Source organism: Hibiscus syriacus, unplaced genomic scaffold, assembly GCF_006381635.1.
Source record: "Hibiscus syriacus cultivar Baekdansim isolate YM2019G1 unplaced genomic scaffold, ASM638163v2 tig00005974_pilon, whole genome shotgun sequence".
Classification (NCBI taxonomy): domain Eukaryota; kingdom Viridiplantae; phylum Streptophyta; class Magnoliopsida; order Malvales; family Malvaceae; genus Hibiscus; species Hibiscus syriacus.
The window spans coordinates 2,470,003-2,488,823 of NW_024062076.1; the positions used below are offsets into that span (position 1 = coordinate 2,470,003).

The window sequence follows — 18,821 nt, forward strand, 5'->3', positions numbered from 1 at the left end:
ATTAAATGAAGTAAAATTTTTAAGCATTTAAGTTCAGTAAATGTCAATTAAGTTGATGTGATGTCTTTATCTCGTAATACGAGATATATACGGGCTAAGGTGTTACATTTACTGGTATCGGAGCAGCATGTTTAGTCGATTCTCGACCTAAACTGATTCCATGTTATGTTAGAAATATGTACATGCCACTATGATGTCAAAATTACAAATCTGGTATGGTTTTATTATTTTATTAGTGATGCTACTCCTTACTAATGTAATATGGAAATGTATGAGTTAGATCTTGGAAGTTAAAAACAAGTGTAAGAATGTAGATAATATTATAAATAGAATCGAGATTAAAACCAATTCAATTAGATTCTTGGAGACTTTAGTATCTCGCCCTAGTAAGGTTAAGGCTATCAGGTAAGGTAGTTAGATTAGAGGAAACTATCAGAAAGTTTAGAAAGTATATAAGAGAAATTGAGAATTAAAAAATGCATGGATTATTGAAATTACCAATTATTTTGGAATTTCTACAGGTAAGAAAATTGTCTATTAAAGTTTAAAAAATTTAAGTTTTTTGTGAATCAAATGACAATTACGTTATTCTTCGAAATGATATAGAATGAGATTGAAAGAAAGCAGTTGTTGATCCAAAAGACTTGAAGGGTTTTACGATTATGGTAATTGGAGTAAGATTATAGAAATGGGAAAGTATATTTAGTGATTATGTGTTTTCATTCGATAACCACTCTTGGTAAACTTGAATTAATTTGATATTTGTTCTTAATGAGACTTTGAATATGAAAGGAATGACCAACAAAGAGTACTCTATGTGTTTTGTATAAGTGTATGTGATATCGGGATATGGGGTAAGGTTGGTTCGTTAAGCTTAGCTTAGCTTTGAAAGCTGTAGTTTTGGACTTAAGCTAGTCCACAAATAAAAGGGAGTCGTTTGGAGTACGTTTATCCAATCAGTGAGTTGTTATTTTTTAAAAAGGACATTGATCTTAAATGGAAACAATATATACGTTGTATGTGAATTTGTCAAAAAGGTTATTGTGCATGTGTTCATGTAATTGTTTTTGCAAGGTATATGATGATGTAAAGCATGGTATGATCATCGAGGTAAAAACAAGTAAAATTTCATGGAATTTAGGTATGTTTTCCTTTATCCTTGGCATGTACATCATATTTGAATGTTTAGTCATTCACTGAGCTTAGCTCACACTCTTTGTTTTACATATTTTAGATCTTTACTTGTCGATTCAAGAGTTTGGGAGGCAAGGCACTTGGTGGTGACCAAGGTAAGGAAGCGTTTGTAAAGTTATTTTAAACCTTAGTTTTGTTTTGAAGTAATATGAGATCCTTAATTGAGCTTTATGTTAATTTATTCTTTAGACACTTTCAAATTCATAAATGAACTCTAATTATCTATGTTGTACTTTGATTATTGTATGAATAATGGAATGATGATTTTTTATGTTAGATTACATGTCATGTTGTATTACTAATTATGCCTAAGTTGATCATACTCATATGCCTTAAATACATATTTTGATCACCTAGACAAGTTATAATATGATGACATAATATGTTAGACTTATAGGAAGCATGAAACAACCAATAACGCACAAAATGAATAGGTGACTTGTGCTTAAGTTGACTTTTTATGCAAATCCTGACTTTGCATGACAAATGTTTGAATTGTATGTTAATTGATGTTATGAAGCATGATGAATATGTGTTTTAACATGTTTTAAGTGGTTCAAGTGTGCCCAAGCATGTTCATAGACCATATAATTGATTGCATGTAAGTTTGATGACTTATTCTTGCATGTTCTTATGAATTTTCTATACTTTTAAGAAAAATGATCAATTACTTTTGGAAAAAAAAAAGGATCAATCCCTTGGAAAAGGGATCCATCCCTTTTCAAAGATTAGTTGCTATTTTGCAAAAGATCGATCCATGAATTCGATAATGGCATGACTAAATTCATTAAAGACCTAAAGTGTTCCCCAAGTCCTTGGATGGTAACTGAACTTTAAAATGTATTCAATTTTGTCCAAAACTTGATTTTTTAATTAAGGATTGGTTTTATGTCGGATTTGGTTGAAATTTGTTCTATCACTATATATTAATAATTTCATAATGTAACCTTCGATTTCATATTTTTTGTTTATTTTCATATTTTAAAAAGTTTTCATTTTAGTCCCTAAATTGAGCATGTTCAATTAGGTCCCCAAACGATGTCCGATTAAGCTGAAATTTTGCATGAGACTAATTAAATGTTAATAATTCATATTTTTAATTATTAATTCCACTTATTTCCATGAATTCGATAATGACATGTGAAATGACTATTTTACCCCTATATAGTTAATATCATTTACCTTATGATGCATGATTGTTTGAATGTTTTAAGCGTGACTAAGTTATATATCATTGTTTTTTATTACATGATGATTTTTTTTTATTTTAATTGCTTCGTCTTAGTATGCATGATTAGGGTTTTTATCTGTCCGACTTGATCGAAGTCTAATGTACACTCAATTATTCGAGTCATTCTTTGTTACCGGGTATAGGGTGTTATGGATTGGTTGACTCAAATAGAAATAAAGTGAGTTAATTTGGTAAGACAATCGATGATAAACCAGATAGAGTCATTCTTTGATGGATTTTAAGAAAGACTAGAAACAAAATCCTTAGTCACAAGCACTCATTTTCATTGTGGAATCTTGATAAGCTGCAATAACCTAAATAGAAGCTGATGTTCTGCCTTCACCTTCTGACAAGTCAAACAAACATATACTTGACACCATCCCTTTTAAGATCTTTCCACCAATACCTTTCTCGGATATTCTTGTACATCTTATTTCTATCAGGATGCATATAATAAGGATTATCGTGCGCCTCACTAATAGTGATCTACTTCAATCTAAAATCCCTCAGAATACAATACCGACCTCTGAAGAATATAACATTACCCCAATAAACTAAGAAATCTTGAGATGAACATTCTTCAACTTTCCTTACATGAAACCAAAATAGGAATAACACATAACTCTTATAGAAGAAATGTTATCTTTATATAAACTTACCTGAGTAAATAAAGCTCTCAAATCTAAAAGGAAATTATGACTCAAGATGCCAGCAACCATATTAGCCTTGCTTAGGTGATACTCAATTTCAAATTCATAATCCTTGAGCATATATAACCACCAACGTTGCCTTAAGTTGAGCTCCTTTTAAGTGATGAGGTATCTTAGAGTTCTATTTTCCTTGATGATATAACACTTGTCTCTATAGAGATAGTGTCTCCATATCTTTAGAGTAAAGATCACAACTGCCAACTCAAGATCGCGAGTAAGATAATTACACTTATGAGTCTTCAATGGACAAGACACATAAGCCGCTACATTTCTATCTTGTATAAGTACACATCCAAAGTCAATGTGAGATGTATCAATATATACGATATAAGCCTTACTAGATTCAGGCTGAATTAGAGTCAGTTTTTTAGTCAACATGGTCTTTAGCTTCTCAAAGATGGACTATTGGGCCTCAGTCTAGATGTTAATAGAATAACGATGATAGAAAAACCCTCAACAAATCTTTAATAATAACCAATTAAACCCAAGAAACTTAAAATCTCTAGAACATTCTTAGGTTACTTCTAGTTCACAATAGCCTTAATATTCTTTGGATCAACTTGAATACCCTTTGCATAAATTATATGACCAAAAAATATAACCTCTGAAAGTTATAAGTCGCACTTGTTGAAATTCTTATATAGTTTATTTTCCTTTAGAATTTGTAATACAATTCTAAGATGTTCCTCATGCTCAGCCTCAAAGTTGGAATAAACCAGGATGTTATCAATGGAGACTATACTAAACTGATTCAAATAGGGTTAGAATACCCTATTCATTATATCCATGAACACGACAAGAAAATTAGTCAATCCGAAAGACATCATGAGAAACTCATAATTACCATAACATGTCTAGAAAGTTGCCTTGAATACATCAACGTCCTTAACTTTAAGTTGGCAATAACTATATCTCATGTCTATCTTAAAAAACACCGATCCCCAAAAAAAATTGATCAAAAAGATCATCAATACGAGGTAGCAAATACTTAATCTTAATAGTAAACTTATTCAGCTGTCAATAGTTAATGCACAGTTAGAGTGTCTCATCCTTTTTCTTGACAAACAAAATAGGAGCTCGCTATGGTGAAACACAAGGTCAAATGAAACCTCAATCCAACAACTCCTAAAACTTGACATTTAACTCTTTGAGCTTGTTAGGTGTCATTCGATAAGGTGTCATAGACACCGGAGTTGTACCCGGATAGACTTCAATGTTGAATTCTATTTCTTTACACTTTGGTGGTACACTAGGTATACTTCTAGAAACATATATAGAATTTCCCTCACAACCCTGATTTTTCTATCCCAACATAAAATTATCTTGGATCAAGAATGTAAACAAGGTAGACAATTGAACCTTTCATTATTATCTTCTCGACCTTGAGAATTAATACAACATTGGACAAAAAACCCCTACGCTTCTCAATAAGAATAACCTCGTGATTATCATAAGTTTTCAAGGTATCCTTCTTCTTTTCATAATTCAGATTAACTCAATAAGCGAATAACCAATCCATACAAAGAATAAATTCAAATTCACGAAAAGACAACTCCATCAAATTAGCTGAAATGATTACCCCATGAGTTTTTAAAAGATAATTCATGTATATTTTAGTAACCAACATGATTACCCGCATGACTATGAGCAAAAATCACATTCTTGGTGTTCTCAACAGGTATTTCAAGTCCTCTAACTACTGCACTTGATGTATAAGAGTGTGTAGAACCATTATCGAGAAATACAAAATATGAAATAGAATGGATAAAGAAAGTACACATAATAACATCTGGCTCATCTCAATCTTCATGTCTCCGAGTAGAATATACAAACTCTAGTTACCTCACTGTTGAACTAGCTGAGCCTCTACTCTGAGATAGTCTACCCTTACCAACTAAACTAAAACTAGTTGGTCTACCTTGCCCTCTATTCGAGTCGGTGTCTAAATGAACATTTGATAATAATTTGAAACATTGATATAGAAGAAACACTCACCAAAACGATGCTCCAAAGATACACAATGGAAGCAAGCTTCAGTCTTCGTTCTACACTCTTTTGCATGCCACTTCTTACAAAATGAACATTATGGTACTCCACGAGTACCAGTCGAACCATCATTACTAGCAGTAAGAACCCATAAAAGTCACCAATCTTCCTTTAGAATAACCTTGGAAATTTGACTCTTCTCTTTGTCTCTTGCTAAACTGGTTTACATGATCAATTTGAGTATGGTTCATATCGAATCAGAATTTCACGAAAATTCGAAGGATGATAGAGAAGGGCTAAAAATATTATTTCCATAATTTAGAATAGTGAAATTTAACATGGATCAGTGGAATTAAGGTCGATTTTCCATGTTAAGCTGAAATTATAAAATTTAATGACTAAATTGCAATTTTAAAAAATTGCTTGGGCAAATGTAGAAAGTCAATTTTTTATTCATCCTTGACTTTAAAATATTAAAAATGAAGATATTTCAATGGAAAGTTGAAATTATCAAGAATTTTTAAGGACAAAGTTGGAATTTCTCATTAATTGAATTTTAAATTCAATTATATTAGATTAAGCCATGTGTAATAAGTCATATTGCTAGAAAAATCAAGAAAATTCAGCTCTTCTTCTTGCTTCAAGACATGAACTCCATTGAAGGTATGGGGGAGTTCTTCAATTTTGTTTTGAAGGCTACATGATTTATTTATGGATTAAGCTATTAAATAGAGAATTAATCCCCTTGAAATTCTCTATCATTTGGTATAAAACTTTCATGGAAAACATGCTTGGATGATGAGTTTTATGATTTGGTGGATGAAGAACAAGTTTTATTTTGGTGATTTAAAGCTTGATTTTTATGTTATTAAGGTTGTAGATTAATTTCCAAGTTTATGTGATGAACAAAATTGTTTGGAATGGTATATATAAGTTTCGACCAAGCTAGGGTTCTTGTAAATTGGTTGAATTTTGATTGAATTTGATGTTAGGATGATTGGAATTGCATGAATTTAATTATAGGAGCTTAAATTCATGCTTGAAATTGATTGAAAAGTGAGCAACAGTTTCTTAATTAGGTTTGGCCATGGGGAATTTATTAGGGAAAATGTTTAAAAATTTTCTATGGTCAATAATTTATATTAGATGAGTTCTACAACCTTTGCAAGTTGATTTGGATAAATCTAGAACCTTGAGATAATAAATGGACTATTTTGCAAGTCTTGGGAATTATGAGACATTGAAGTGAAATTGATAAATTAAGAGTATTCAATGTTGAAATTTAATATTTGGATGTTGAGTTTTAAGTTAAAATGTTGATTTGGGACCAAAGTGAAAATTTGTTAAAGTTAAAGGTTGAATTCAAATAGGTTTTGAAAATTGGGGTCTTAATTGTAAGTTTGTAAATGTGAGGCTACTAATCTAGTATGTTATTGCGGTGCTGGAAATTTTAGTGTTTGATTTGAGATATGTAAAAATGATGAAGGACCATTTTGAGTTAATTAGAAACGTTAATGTGAATTCTAAAAGGAATTCATAAATGATGAATTAAATGCAAAGTTTAAGAAAGTTGAGGGGTTCATGATGAAAATGAATAATTATGGAATCGAAGAGTTATTTTGTAAGGGTTGAAGTTGTCATGAATTTTGTTATGGATTACTGATTTGATTTTTATATCGATTAAGTATCAATTATGTTTTATAGAATTTTTATTATTAGAATTGGATTATGTTAGTATAATACTAACATATATTTTGAATATTGTGTTATATATATAATGTTGTCCAAACCACGATAAATCTTACGATCCTAGCAATTCGAAAGTGCAGGACAAAGTACATGAGTAAAAGAATATCATATAAAAGGTTCGATAGTGAGGCAAAGGTGAGTGCATTTCATTTATTTAATTATAATTGATTGAGGACGACTTGTGATAAGTCAACCTCGTATGATTTTTAAAGAATGATATGAATTAAATTATGTAACATTTCTATAATGTTTACTGAAATGATTTATGATTTTAATTAGGCTATGAACTGCCCAAAATACTATTTTCTGATAAATGATATATGAATATACTACTAAATGGGAATGATGGATTTATAATGATATGATTTTGTTGGAAAGTCCATTGTATACTGCATTGAGAGTCGTCGATACAATTGGCATGCCATGAGGTGGAGTGAGATAAGTTTATTGATGTTAATATTGTGCATTCGTATACATTATATGTAGCATCTTTGGTGCAAGTGATATGAGGCACTTGGAGTGCATATTTCTATTTTCTGATGATAGCACATGTAGTGCTTATCGTGCACACTCGTCTGACTCACGTACGTTGAATTTTCTTAAATATACATTGGGTTATGAGAATGAAATGTTAAAGTACTGAATTATGATAGAATGGAAAAAATATGGAATAATTACCATGATTGATATTGATTATCATGATTTTTATGAAATTGTGAGATGATGATTCTTCAAGTTCCTGATGTGGAAAAATTGCTTAAATAAGTCAGTTTGATAATTCCGTTGTTTTATTTGAATTAAATTTTATTTTATTTTTGAAATGTTACTATATTTGTATATTCCATCTCACTTTAATTTGTTATACTGCCTCACGAAGTTTTACTTAGCGTATGATGATTTTCAAGCATATGTTTAGATAAGGAAAATGACGTGAAGTGAGGAGCATCCATAGCATTTTTTTGGAGATCGTACCGACCTACAATATCAATAAGGCATTTATGATGTTGTTTTGACTTTTGGAGGTATGTATAATATAATTGTTTGATTGCTTTTATGGATTAGTTAGAATGGTCTATAATAGTAAATTAAAACTATTTTATTTTAGTTAGTATTAATTATGCTTGATAGTTTAAAATGAATATAATATATATAATATTATATTTTAAAGTTACTTAAATGATTTCTAAATATAACCATGATTTCTAAATATAACCGTGTTTAGGAAGTTTTATAAATATTATAAAACAACATAATATTATGTTTTTAAAGTTACTTAAATGATTTCTAAATATAACAGTGTTTAGGCAGCTTTATAAATATTATGAAACAACATCGAATTGTCTAGTTGTTGCATAAAATCAAATTTGGATTGGATGATAAATTATTATTTTATGATTTTATACAATTAGTTAAATGAACTTTTAATTGATAAATTGAAGTTTTGAAATGGAACAAAATTTTACGGATTTTTATGTAAGAAAGATCAAAAGTGAATAATGTGACATCTTTAACTTATCCCGGACGTATACTTGTTAAAGATGTTACACTTATGGACCTCTAGTATGAGTCTGATGTGCAGGTGAGTCTTCATCTCTGATCTATTAAACACTAACCTGATCCTTAGGATGTTCATCCCCATCAGTCTTCTATATGAATCTTATCTTAGTTCTCCATCTGATACACATTGGTAGGGGTCAATTCTCTTATCTTAGTTCTCCATCTGATACACATTGGTAGGGGTCAATTCCAATCGAAGCAGCAAGACCTTGACTGATGGCATAGTAGATTATCTATAAAAGGTAAAACCTATGATTAAAGTTGGTTCTTGAAGTTTCGATTAAAATACTTATTTATAATAATAATTTATTTCATAAATCCCATCTTTTTTTTATAAGTATTTTGTATGCATGCAAAAAATATTAAAATTATAAGGTGGGTCTCATAGTCTGAGTGTGGAACCAAATTCTGATACCACAAAATGTAACTCATTTTATCTGACCTAGACAAAATGGATTGGATCTAAAGGGTCCGCATTAAAACTTATCCCCTCAAGGAAACCATAATTAAATTAAAAAACTTATAAATATTACTTAATTAATGTAAAATACTCAAAATTCAAACATCATGATTTATTTATTTCAAAAATTTGAAAAGGCCAAAATAACTATAATAAAATAAATCTATAAATGAATACAAAAATAGTTAAAACTAATAATATCCAATGTCCCAATTTACATGAATAATAATCCCAAATTATAAATAAGAGTCCGATTAATGAAATCTGAATATGATTCATACTAAATGTAATAGTATGTGACTCTCCAAGTATTAGATTGCCTAAGTCTGAGTATTTGAAAGAGAAACTAATGTGCAACTAATCTCAAGCATGTCTCATATCAAACATAACATAATCACAAACTGAAACACATTACACGTGAAATGAAAAATATGTAAATGTAAATGCAATCAAACTCCATACACCTTCAGAAGAGAAAGATTCCCCAAAGCCACTTTCTATTATACATCATTTGAAACAAAAGTCCACCTCAAAGTGAGGAGCAATTGATAATCTGAAGCGAGATTCATCCCGAAGGATGAATTCACTGAACTTTTATGATCATAAATCTCAATCTCAATATGACATGTTAACAAATCATCAAAATTATAATTTGAACTGAATGATAATCTATATATCTTAATTCAAAGCATAAATAAGTGACTCACAAATTAACATGCATCTCGTTCTGAAAACTAACATAGTAACATGTATCACAAATATCATCTGAAGTGCATCCTAGACACAAAATTTTCCCACAACATGATCATGCTTGCAAGTCTAACAAAGATTATTTCAACTAACCAGAAATACACAGAAAAACTATAGCACAAAATAGAGAGACACCTTCGAAATTAAAACTCAACGTCGTATGTATCGATTCCTACACTCAACTCTAGCACTTGGTCATAACGAATAATATCCTACACATTAATTAATAGAAATTACTAATATAATAATATATCAATAACCAAATCTAAACTACTAATGAACTACATGATTACTCACGATCTACTCTCATAATTTGAGTTGGAATAGTCTAAACATGTACAGGGTAGGAGGTGGTAACTCCGTCTTTGAGTCAACATCTTCTACAAAATATAAATTCTTGAATTATAAACTCAATCACACAATTTTCGAAATATGTAACGCTAATACAACACCAATAAAACAAATTCCGTCTCGAATAGGGATTGTGGCAGCAAGTTACTAGACTGATAGTAGCAACCAGTTTTACTACAACCCAAGGCTTTCGGCGACAAGTGCCACAACCATGTCGTGGCTTACGATGACCGAAGGGAAGTAGCCAAAACCAAAGATGAGGATTCTTGGCACTAAACCAAGTTGATTCGGTCACCCTCACATGAAGCCCATTCGCGAACGGCCAAGGGCTGTCATGTGCGACAGTAATGCAACTCGAGTTTGTCGATTTCTTACCAAAATCAGGCTAAAGATGACTACAAAACTGCACAAAGTGGAAAGGGATGCAATGTGTGATAGTTGGCTAACTTCAGTGGCCTTGGTTCGACGAGCTTGACGGCAGGCCGACGAGGGGAGAGGAGAAGAGGTGAGAAACTATGAAAGGGGAAAGAAAAAGAGAAATGAGAGGCTAGGTTAGCTGATATAGAGAAAGTGTTTTGAAGTATAAAATAATTTGGATAAATCATAGAGTTAGTCTCTATATTTCCTAGTTTTTCCTAAAGTGTCCTAAACGTTTTCTTACTTTACAAAATGGTCACTAATTTCACATTTAAACACCCAATATCTCCATTAACTTCAATTTAACCCCTAATCCAATTTAGAAAATTTTGAAGAAAACCCACAAATTATATGGTTTTAGAATTAAGGCTAAATTTGGGTGTTATAATTAGTTACACGTCCTAAGTGATAGTCCATAGAGAGAAAAGAATATTTATTTCGTTAGAAGGGGAAGACATTACTAACACAACGTGTTTTCCTCGAGTTTTTAATATGTTCAAAAGCATGTTTCATTGAGCACGTGTTTTCTGAAAAAAAATTCGTATTTCTTTGTTTTGGTCTTTTGTTATATATTTTATTTTGTTCTTTTTTTATTTAACAAGATTTTTCTCATAATTTTCACCATAGCATGTTTAATTTTTCACATAATATTATTTATTTTACATGTCACCAACGAGTATCCTTTAATAAGAAGATTAAATTTATTGAATTAAATTAAAATTAGGATCACATTGATAGACTGTGTAAGTAATGATGACTAAATGTATAATTATATCAATTTTTAACTATTACATCAACTTCTCCGTTAAGAAACCTGATTAACAAAATTAATAGAACAATGGTCAAATTGGAACAATCCCATAGCTAAATGGCCATTCATGTAGTTTACCCAAAAATATATTCACTAAATAATCTTCAATTAGAATATTAAAAAATTCAACATAATTAACAATTAGAATTTTAATGAATAGTAAAATAACATTTTGAGGGTTCTTAATCAGGAGAGCTATTTGTTGCTATAGATCATGGACATCTTTTTGAGATTTATATGTATTTGTTTAACGTCTAAACCTATATTATGGACGACGTCTATTGTGCGACTCCAGACGGTGTTCCATGGTGTATGCTTTTCGCTGACGACATTGTCCTAGTTGCTGAAACAAAAACTGAGCTGAATGGTAGACTGGCTACCTGGAAGACTGCCTTGGAAGAAAAAGGTCTAAGGATCAATATTGAAAAGACAGAGTATTTATGTTCAAACTTCAGTGGGAACCAAAACGATGAAGATGTAGAAGTATGCATCGAAGGACACGTTCTCCCCTCAATGGATTGTTTCAAGTATCTAGGGTCTATGATACATAAAGATGGGGGTGTAGATGATGACGTTACACACCGTATAAAGGCGGGATGGTTAAAGTGGAAGGCTGCAATTGGAGTTTTATGTGACAAGAAGATGCCTCTAAAACTTAAGGGAAAATTTTATAGAATGGCAATAAGACCAACGCTGCTGTATGGATCATAATGTTGGGCAATCAAGAAGGATCACTTAAGGAGGATGGAGGTCGCAGAAATGAGAATGCTTCGATGGGCATGTGGTAGGACTCTGTGGGACATGACACCAAACTCTGCAATTAGGATGTCTTTGGGGGTGGTGCCTCTATCCGAAAAATTAAGGGAGAGAAGACTACGATGGTTTGGGCATGTTCTTAGGCGACAACCGTCGGATGCGGTCAGGAGGGTAGAGTCGATAACAGTCTACGGTGCCAGAAGGAGAGGACGACCAAGGAGGAAGTGGGTAGAATGCTTGAGATCTGATTTGAAGGATTTAGCCCTTACCGAGGACATGACCTCCGATAGGAAAGTATGGAGACTTAAGACCAGGGTAGCTGAGTAGTGTGGGCATCTCAGTCTTCTTTTTTAATGCCTTTGTAGTAATTTCCATGAATTCTACTTTTTATATGTTTCTGTCATTGGAATTTATGTAGGCTTAGAATTAGGGTGGCGAAGTAGTGTTACCTTAGTTTAGGTTTTAACCATTTTAACTTTATTCCTTATCGCAACTTGCTATCGTTGACTTCTGTTTATCCTTCTCTTCATGTTTCCTCCTTTAAATTTAGTCGGGACTTACGTTTCTGTCTATAAGCAGAGATTTTCAAGCAGGGATTTATTTGCAGGGATTACTTCAAATTACAGACGCGCATATGAAGACAGCGTATGAAAATTGTTCAACTATTTCAACTATGTATTTATTGACTTATTTATCTATGCATTATATTTTATCTTTATTTTTAATTTTCTTACTGCCAGAGGTCTTCCACGGAAGCTGCTCTCAATCTGGCGTTGGGGGCAGCCTACCACCCCACCTCCCCTTACCCCATTACATATGGGAATAGGGTTTTGTTGTTGTTGTTGTCTAAACCTATTAAGAACTTTTTGGAGTGGTCCTCATGGTTAAGGGAATTTTGTTTACCCTTGGTGGCCTAAATCCAAACAACATAGTCTACACGGGTGCGTAAGTTTAAATCTAGGTCTTCTAAAAGAAATTATTAATTATAGTACTTTCTTATCGATTTTTGTGTGTTTGAATTAGAACATTAGTGAAAGATTAATTGCAAAGAAAAATTGGATCCCCTTGAGGCTTAGGTACGATTTAGTTTAAGATAATAAAAAAATGGGTCTAGATAATCCATTTTGTGTTAAAAATATGTATTATTTTAGTTCATGCTTACGGAACTTTGGTGGAAGTAAAGAATTTCAGAGAAATAATATCGGTGTTTTGGTTTCATATTTTAGTTCATGTTCTTAATTAGGCTTCATGAGACTAAATGACGAGTATTCTAAATTAAATATATTTAATTGTTAATTCTTTCATGTTATCACTTTATTATTGTTGATTTGGTTTTGTTTCATTTATTTACTTATTTATTTATTTATGTGTATGAATCTATTTTCCAGAACCAGCAGGAAAAAAGGTGCATTTTAAATTTTATTATTATTTGATTGTGGCTGTAGACATGGGCATGATATATGACATGATGGTCTGACGTGACAGTTTTTAGAAGGTTCAGTTAGCGACAATAGTTTCTACAAGTAGTCTAGTCAGGATTATTTAGAAAGACGGTGGATGAAATCTTTTAAGAATTTAAGTTTAAGTTTAAATTTGAAAAAATGTTTTGAGATTATTTTTAAGATTTATCTTTAGGATATTTTGTTTTAAATTCTCATGTTATTTTTAAGAATCACGAGAATAGGGGTGTTCGCAGTCGGTTTGGATCGGTTTTTGGCTAAAAATTCATCCGATCCGAAAGTATAAATGTTTGTGGTTTGGATCGGTTTGGATGTTTCTAAAATATTCCGATCCGATCCAATCCAATTAAGTGTGGTTTGATTCGGTTTTGGATTTATGCAGTTTTTGGATTCTATTTTTTCAAAATAATTTTTGAATTTTTTTCATAAAAAATAGCATATATATAACAAAAGCAAAGAAAATATATATTTTAACAAATACAAGCTTATGAAACTTATATTGGTAATAATGGCCAGCACCATGTGAGTTCCATGGTGGCTAGGGATTTGGTAATGGAGCAGCAGAGTTCCTGGTAAATGAGTTCTTTCCCAATGGCTCAACTTGCTTTCGACTAAACATACCCTTGTTAATTCCCATGGAGAGTTTGTATTATCAAGAAAGCAAAAGAAAAAAAAAATTAAAAACTAGGGCCCAACCACGTTCAAATCGGTGACCTCTTGATCTACAGTCAAATACTCTACCACTGAGCTATTGACTGGGTTTGTTTCAAGCTTGTAAATTTAATATTTCATTTCATAGGTTCGGTTTGTTTTGGATTGGTTCCGGATTTCCAAACCGAAATCGAACCGATCGATTTAAAAAAAAAACCAAACACACTAAATCGTTTCGATTTTTTTCAATTATCAATTTTTAGATCGATTTTCGGTTATTTTTTAAATCGAATTGGATCTGAACACACCCGAGACTATAAATACCCCATGAGGTATTGCTTGAATATACTTCTTTTTCTTTAGTTTTTATAAAATTCTCGAGTTTTTATTAAAGTTGCTTTCTTTTATTTTTCTTTTTACTTTGTTTTCTAAAAATGCTAAGTATGATTTTCATCATGCTTACCTAAACTTTTAATTAGCCGATGCCTTAACGATAACTCAATTCATTTGGTGAGAATTGAAAACCACTTAGTATCTTCAGATATCATTCTTAATTTTCTGTAAACTTGGATTAGAAATCGACCTTTATTTTAAAATCTCAACACCTTCATTTTAAAAGAGTTCATTGTTCTAATTTACAGTCTAGAGGTAGAAAATTCGACTTCCTATTAACACACTTAACGACGTTTGCTAAGGAAAATTAAGATCATATTCGATTCTCATTGAGACAACATAATTATAGTCGTGCTTTTCATGTGCTTAAAGTTATTTTGGTGTTAGCAATGATAGTTGTGGTTACTCCAAACAACGATTGAATTTCAAAGATTAACTTTGGAATATCAGTTTACTATAAAGAAAAGTAAATTATGAGGATTGAACATTATAGACTGTAATCGGCATAAATCACAAAATAAAAAAAATTTCGATTATCAAATTGTGTAGATGCTCATTTTGTCAGGCCCAAAGCCCAATTACAAATCAGCCCATAAGCAGATTGTATCAATTGAAACCCTATCTATCACCTGGCCTTTAGCCGTCGCTAATAGCCAATATTAGTTTGGAGCAGTACAAACGTTGATCGAACGATCCAGGTTCAGCTCGGAGATCTTCACACACGCGTCGATGGTCTCAGTTATAATAATCGTTGCCATCATTCTCCACATCAGCTATGGAAATTTGTCTCGACTCATGCCACAATGAAAAATATCATACGAAGCAGCGATCCCCATTTGGTACCCGCTGCCAGACCGTTTGTTGCAGAGGCCATACAACCTTCACTCGTGCTTGGCAGTATCCTCACAAGGAACCGTTTTATAGAGGGAATTGTTGTAATCTGGGGATGATAAATACCCATAGAAACAATACAAGAGGATTTTTTTGGAAACACTCTGTAAATCCGATCCCCACCATTCGAAAAACCGGAAAAAAATGAACTATTGTAATCGTTTTCCCACCATTTGAAAGAAATACAAGCAAAAAATACATTTCAGAATTTTTTTTCTTACTTTTCTTTAACACTTCCAGCAACATTTTAGTTATTTTTCTAGTTTTTTTTAAACAAAAGGGAAAAGAATCGAGATCGAGTATATTTACCTGAGACGATCGGACCTCCAGTTGGAGATCCATGACGTTCAGGCGAGGCCTCCGTCACTGATGACTGACGGAATCCCTGCGTTGGGGGGGAAGTCTCTCCCTTAGATCTTCGAAACCAAAAACAAAGAAAAGAAAAAGACAGAGAGGTTTACCTTCGTTTGTTTTCACAGGATAAGAAGGTCGCCGAGATCTTGAAAACCGAAGAGTTTTTTTAATCTGCAGCGTTAGGAGGTGTTTTAGACCCATCGTGGTCCGGATCTATGCTCGGGATGAAGAGACCTTTCGATTGGTAGTGGTCTCCCCCTTGGCCGACGCCGGCGAGTGGTCGTCAGAGCCAACCCACGATGGAGACGTGGTTGAGGAACGATAGAGACCATCGTTTTCTGGGCTCGGGATGAACCTGCGAAGAACTTGTTGAGGTTTTGCGTTAATCTCAATTTGAAATTGGGGAATGAAATATGTTATATATATATATTATACTCCTTAAGTGACTTGGAATCTGGAGAGCAATCTCGGTGGAGTCCACTTCAAAGGCTAAAGGAGCAAATGCTCTCCGTGATCCTTCATAATTTTCTGGTATTTCCATTTTAGTCCCTCTTTTGATTTGGTACCTTTTAATGTTTGTTGATTTAGCTTGTAAATATTTAGTTTACTTCGATTTAGTCCCGAATGCATGTTTTATTTACAGCTTCCATTGTTCGTAGATTTCACCCTTGGGGTTTTGGTTTATTTAATTTAGTCCTTAACTTTATTGTTTATTTAATATTCTGTTCACTTAGTTTAATCCCCTAAACTTTCTGTATTTATTTATTTGCACCTTACACTTTATGCACTAATTTTATTTAGCCTTTATGTATGTATGATTTAATCTTGGTTTTGTTTATTAGAACCTGCAATTTTAAGGTTGTTGCATTTTTGTTCTTGCGTTTATATTTAAGTTTTCATACTTTGGCCTGCCATGTTTGTCGTTTGCTCATTTAAGTCATCATATTAGATTTTTATTGTGTATGTGTTTTGTAATTTGTAAATATATACTTAGGGATGGGCATGAGTCGGGTTTTTGATCCACCCGTCCCGACCCAAGAACAAGGAGTCCTCCACCCGAGACCCGACCCGACCCAACCAAAACAAGTTTTCATCCGACCCGAGCCTGACCCGATATATAACTTAAAAACTCGACCCAACCCGATCCGAAATAATAATAAAAAATTTATTCAATAAAAATAGTGACTTAATTGAAAAAAATAATATGTAGAGGGGTATTATTATAATTATTCCTAAATATATAAGGTACAATTATATATTTTTTCGGGTCGGGTCGGGTATTTTTACCCCTAAACTCGAACCCGACCCGACCTAAACATCACATTTAAAAATAACTAACCCGACCCGAACCCGATTTTTTTTAAAAAAAATCCAATCCGATAGGGTCGGATCCGGTCGGAATCCGTTGGGTTCGGGTCCCATGTCCATCCCTATATATACTTATATATGTCGTATGATGCACGTAATTTGGTATGGTATATATGTCATATTTTATATTTGTGTACGTGTGTTAGAAACGTGATATATAAATAATGTATATGCTTTTAATGTATCATGTAGTCCTTGGTTAAGTGACTTAATATATGTGTATATTTATTTTTTTACTCTATATTATATTATTAATTGTAAGTGCATGCTTATATTTGTTCAAGGCATTTTGGTTTTCATCAAATAAAGCCTTTGCTTTTAAACAATCGTAGTATGTATGTATTTTGTAGTTTTTCATTAAATAACCTAATACACGTTTTCATACGATTTTTTTGATGTACATTTATTTGCATATAGGATTTTCATATGATGACATTTTCATAAGTATGATATACTCATAGGCATTACTTGGATTCGGATTAAATAATGTGATTAAAGGTAATATTTTTTTTTTTATTTTTAGTTCATTGTAAGTGATTGTCTTAATGAATTAGAGGTCACTTCCAATTGCTTAAAATATAAATGTTTCCTATCAAGTGAAACCATAAAACTTGACCACACATAAAATTGGGAACGAGAGAACAAGAAATGTTTGTTTATTTAAATTCTTCGAGAAAAGATCGTTAGAACTTATCTAAGTTCCGATCTCGACATCTTTAAATAATCGAATATTTTTTCTTCTTTCTAAAATGATTGGTAAGTTTTAATTTAATTTATTTAATTTCGTGCATTTGAATATTGCAATGAAACCATAATATTTCTTTATTTCGATTGTAGTAGAAATTGATTGTCTCAAGGTACGAGATGTTGTTTCTTCTCGATAGGAAATAATTAAATATTACTAGGTTTTGTTCTAACATTCACGAATGTTGTTTGAAGGGATCTTAAATTAAATTAAATTAGAACTCGTAAATTTTATTGCAAAGACAATTAATTAATTGACTAGGTATCAATTTAGGGCACTGTGGGGTGCTAATCCTTTCCCACACGTAACCGACTCCTGAACTCGAATTTTGGTAACGCATACCTCAAATTTGTTGTTTTAATTAAAATTAATATTTTTATTAAAATGACAAAATACATTTTTGGGTGCCCAATCACACCCTAATCAATGATTGGTGGCGACTCCTCGAACCATACATTTTTTTTTTAATTTTATTAAAGGGAATCCCAAATTTTCGAAGTGAGATTTTTTTAAATCACATTACTTTTTAATTAAAAATTAGTCAAAAGAGATAATACAAAAATGTGATTTTTTAAAATCTCAAGAAAAAATCGTTTCGACAAAATGAATTGAGGCAAAGCGAAACTTGAGGCTATTTTTTATCATTATTGTTATTAATTATTTACTTTCATTATTTGTCATTTTTACTTAGCCCATTTTATTTAATTTTTATATTACCAAACCTCATTTTCTTTCTAATTACAATTTTCTTAGATTAGGATCAACACAATATGACATTGGAGATTTTTAAGTTCCTGCGAATCGATCATTTCTTCACTATAATATGTTATAATTCATTTCAATTGAGAAAAAAATATTTATTTGATAATTACGACGCTTGTCACCAAATCTAGTAAAAAAACACATTACGTAAGGATATTTTAATAAAATTTAACTCTAGTAAAAAAATATTCTCGATGCATAGAATTTATTGTTTAAATTCAATAA

The 18,821-nt window shown here is 31.8% G+C and overlaps 1 long non-coding RNA gene across 1 annotated transcript; it reads right to left on the bottom strand.

The window, feature by feature from the left end:
• Positions 1-15,031: 15,031 nt before the first annotated feature.
• Positions 15,032-16,097, bottom strand: LOC120200455. Its single transcript, XR_005523541.1, has 3 exons — positions 15,829-16,097; positions 15,677-15,752; positions 15,032-15,471 (listed from the first exon to the last, which is right to left on the bottom strand). It is a non-coding gene; the product is annotated as an uncharacterized LOC120200455 (long non-coding RNA).
• Between the last annotated feature and the right edge of the window lie 2,724 nt (positions 16,098-18,821).